General features: G+C 41.9%; 1 long non-coding RNA gene and 1 pseudogene across 1 annotated transcript; one reads left to right on the top strand and one right to left on the bottom strand.

Annotated features, from left to right (window-relative positions):
- Positions 1-1,370: 1,370 nt before the first annotated feature.
- On the top strand, positions 1,371-2,208 carry LOC130405131 (uncharacterized). Its single transcript, XR_008904302.1, has 5 exons — positions 1,371-1,525; positions 1,638-1,696; positions 1,774-1,833; positions 1,917-1,970; positions 2,050-2,208. It is a non-coding gene; the product is annotated as an uncharacterized LOC130405131 (long non-coding RNA).
- Positions 2,209-2,312: 104 nt separating this feature from the next.
- LOC130405130 (putative nuclease HARBI1) lies at positions 2,313-3,974 on the bottom strand (annotated as a pseudogene).
- Between the last annotated feature and the right edge of the window lie 489 nt (positions 3,975-4,463).

The following is a 4,463-nucleotide window of genomic DNA, read 5'->3' as shown; positions in this document are numbered from 1 at the left end:
GACTCACCCTTATGCAAAATGAATCGAGCGAGAGCGGTGTATTTTACCCAAGACGAGCAGTGTATTATTATGAATTCCTACGAGGAATTCAAAGTCCAAATCACAGCCAAGGGGAACACGGTTGCCCATAATATGGCTAGGGTGGCGTGCTGGCAAAAAATAGCCAACGGTGTTAATTCGTAAGTGAAAAGATTCTGCATATTGTCTAAAAAATATCATGCATCATCATGCCTTTTACCCCCATAGATGTGGTGCCAGCACGCTCCTACGAACATGGGGCCAAGTCAAAAATAAATATAAAAATATTATTCAATGTGGTAAGTTGTAAGCACCCATTTGAATAATTTCAGGTGAATCTAGCCTATGATTTGCAATGGCCTAGGCTCCAACCTTTAATCTCATGTTGATTACCAGAGGCCTGTTTCAGGTAGCTGGTTTAACATACTCTGAGTTTAATCCTGCGCTATGAGTTGGTTGACTCAGAGTTCAGGGTTGAAAAGCAACTCTGGGTTTTCGGTTTCAGAACAGGTGATCAGCGTTGGCTTAATCAACTCTGAGTGTGTTCACGCTGGGTTGGGGGCGTGCCTGTTGACTATAAAGAGCCATCATCAATGGATCTCTGATATCATGATCAAACATGGACCAAAAGCGGAGATCCAGTTACTTTTCCCCCACGGAATTGGGAATTCTCATGCACGCATATGCAGAGCAGTTACCAATTTTCACCAAAAAAAGCAATAGCGCCGCAGCAGCGAGAGAGAGCTTGGCAGGAAATTGCTGAACAAGTCAATGCGTGAGTAAAATAAAATAGTAACATCTGCTAAATGCCCTAAATGTAAATGTAAATGTAAAATAAAATAAAATAAGAGGAAAGTTTAATATCTTCCACTTATTCAATATGTAAATTGTGTGTGTGTGTGTGTGTGTGTGTGTGTGTGTGTGTGTGTGTGTGTGTGTGTGTGTGTGTGTGTGTGTGTGTGTGTGTGTGTGTGTGTGTGTCAATTTACACAGGAACAACCCACGTTGCCCCAAGAGGACTTGGCAGCAAAAGAAAATGAAGTTTAAAAATATAGTTCAAACAGGTAAACTAATGTTTAATTGAAATCAAATCAATTGTGCTGTTTTGCTCGCTCTACCTAATTTAAGAGCTACATTCAACGTGTGATGGGTCTATATTTAAGTAGTAAATGTAAGTAGTACATTTCTCAGCCACCCCAACACTGCCAATATTTAATAGGATTTAGATATATTAGAAGGCTACACCTAGGAAAAATGCATTGTATGTATGTATACATGTATATGTGTCTTCAAAATAGCGCTTACTGAATATTAGGGTAACATTTTCCTCCATGTTAGCAAATCGAAAAAAAGCAGAGGCTGGAGGGGGTCCACCACCTGCAGCCTTCATAGTGGCTGAGGAGATGGCCCTCAGCCAACAGAGTATGCGTCCTTTGGCTGAGGGCATCCCTGGAGGGAGCTCCTCTGATCCCCCCCACCCCCCAGGATAGAAGTGCCTTTATAAGAGGTTGGTTATTCAAAATAATTAAATATGTACACGCAACCCAGCGAGTTGCAAATTAGATGGGGCAATATTCTGGCTCAAGTAATAATTTCACTGTCTAATCATCTTCTTCCAGTTACTGATGGCGTCATCGCCCTACTGGAACCAGATGCCCTCACCAACCTCCATGCAATTGTAACAATTCTTCACCTTCCACAGATTATAAATAATGTCTTGATAATTGCTGAACACAACTGTTAATGTCATTACAGGAAGATGATGGAGAAACATTGTCTGCGGCATTTGAAAGGGAAGAGGAAAGGCCTATTGAGGTTAACACCTTTTAAAAATAACATCTAAAAGTTGATGATAGCGTTGTACAATTTAAAACTGACATCTTCTTTCTCTCAAACAGGATGAAATCGAATTCAATGAGAGGCCATCCACTTCTAATTCACAGCTTACCTCTGTAAGATTCTCCCTGGAATTATAATGAAACGCTGTACTTGGCACTGTGAAATCCAATGTCATATTTTGCATTCCTATAGCTTCCAGTCAAAGAGCTCTATAAAATCTATCTGGAAAAACAAATAAACAAAGCAGACTTGGAAATGGACCACATTAGGCAAAAGTTGCAAAAGGATGCTTTGGAACATATGTTAAAGGTGGGTGAGGTGCAAACTGGGATACTGTTTCCTGCTCCAAAAACATACCCAATATGAATGACTTTTTTTTTTGTGCTTTCAGGAAATAAAGAAATCCTCATAAAAAGTATATTGTCTTTATTAGAACACGGGCTGTGTAGGGACAAGTTATTTTGTTGGAACAGTGTCACCCCCTACCAGAGGCTGGGTCTGTCACACGAGTTTACTATCATACAAGGCGAAAGAATGCCAAAGAAAACATTTCGGGAATTATAAAATGCATTTAACTACATAGAAAACTCAAACAAAATGATTTTGGCAGTCTTTCTCTAACCACCCTTCCGTCCTGTGGATCCATGGCATGGTTTGGGTTGATGTGCTGCTCATCTGCAACTGCAGGTGGGCAATTTTCCCCTCTCAAAATCGCGATGTTGTGTAGAACCACACATGCAATTATTATGTCACAAGCCTTTTCTGGTGTGACTTGCAGCATTTGGAGGCACTGGAATCTTGCCTTCAGGATCCCGAACGTGTTTTCGACCCTGGCTCTCGTCCTCATATGCGCCAGGTTGTAGAGCTGCTGTGGTCCTGGCACGGGATCGGCATACGGGGTCAGAAGGCAAGGCTGGCAGGGGTACCCTCTGTCACCTAAAACATGACCGTCGAACTCTCCTACGATACAGGTGAAATATTAATCATCTGAACAAATATGGATTATAAATCCTTCAAATATAGGCTTAACTCACCACGGGCAAAGCGAGTGCCCTCGGATTAGACTCCCGAAATATGCGTGCGTCATGCACAGACCCCGCCCACTTTGCCTCCACTTGGGTGATGATATTTCTGGCATCACATACAACCTTCAAATTGCAGAGGAGTATAATTAGATACAGAGTCTGTTTTGTTAAGTATCTTTAATTTAAAATGCTGAAGGTCTAGGCCTTCACCTGTACCTGCACATTGATGCTGTGGAAGGACTTCCTATTAACATAGTCTCCTTCATTCAGTGAAGGAGCTTTAATAGGAATATGAGTTCCATCGATGCACCCGATGACACCCGGAAAATCTAGAACATTACAAATTTATTTATTTAATTAAATTGTGCACATTATTTATTAAATTAAAACGTTCCAAGAAACATTGTTTCTTGGAACGTTGCTACATTGTTGCTACTGTTACCTGCAATTCTGTAGAACTCTTCCTTGATTGTTCGTATAGGTCGGTGACTTGGAAACATCACAAACGTGTAAAGAAAACGTTTCAGTGCCAAAGTCACATTTCTGACAGACCGACACACGGTTGCCTTTGAAATGTGCTCGGCGTCACCGACGTTGTAAAGAAAGCTGCCGTTTGCAAAAAAACGGAGTGCCACACAAATAATTTGTATTGAACTTAAAGCATGCCCCCGGTGCGTTTGACATTTAACATGGGGGCTGAGAAGGTGGTCTAAATAAATGATAGATTGCGCTGAAAAACGATAGCGCTCGTGAAGAAAATTATCAGGAAAAGAAAGTATATCCAACCGGGGTCTTAATAATCGTTCCTCACGGAGATTCGGATCGCAGCCTCTACGTCCACGGGCTCTCGTAGAAAAGGACATGCCATTTCTAACACTTCCTTCTGTCGGAGAGCTGCCTTCAGCCTTATAGACAACAAACTCAGAGTAGGTCTAACCACCTCCCGAGCAGGTTAGGTCCACGGCGTATGTTGCCGCAGCAACTAACTCTCGGTTGCGCTGAACCTGCTACCTGAAACGGAAAACCCAGAGTTTCCACTAACTCAGAGCGAACAAACTCGGGGTTGCCTCAAAACCAGCTACCTGAAACAGGCCTCTGTAGCAAATAAAAAGAAAACCCAAATTAATACGACTGGGAGGGGGACCGCTCCACCGCCCTTCACCACTTTGGAGGAGCTGGCCCTCGCCAATAACGAAGGTCGGCCGATGATGGTAGGAGTGGAAGGGGGGATGTCCTCTGACCCCACTGCCTCGACATCCAAGGCGTTTGTAATAAGTATGTTACGTATTCATGTATTGGCAATGGACATAAATAATTGTCTTGCTAATCAAATGTGAAATGATTGAGTGTTAATTAATTGTGTCATTTTTAGTTTAAGGTACAAACATTATTTTAGAGGAGCCACCGACAATCAATCTCCAATCAGAGGTATATAACTATCAAAGCAAAGTGTCACGTATTCTTCTAAATGTTTAATTTTTGGAAAGAATGTTGTTACGTATTTTAAGAACATGAGCTGCTCCCACATAGCCTCTAGGAAGCAGGACCAAACATATAAGCCGTAAATACTATACATAGCCA

Source organism: Gadus chalcogrammus, chromosome 15 (assembly GCF_026213295.1).
Source record: "Gadus chalcogrammus isolate NIFS_2021 chromosome 15, NIFS_Gcha_1.0, whole genome shotgun sequence".
In the NCBI taxonomy this organism is placed as follows: Eukaryota; Metazoa; Chordata; class Actinopteri; order Gadiformes; family Gadidae; genus Gadus; species Gadus chalcogrammus.
This window is presented reverse-complemented; position numbering and strand designations above follow the sequence as displayed.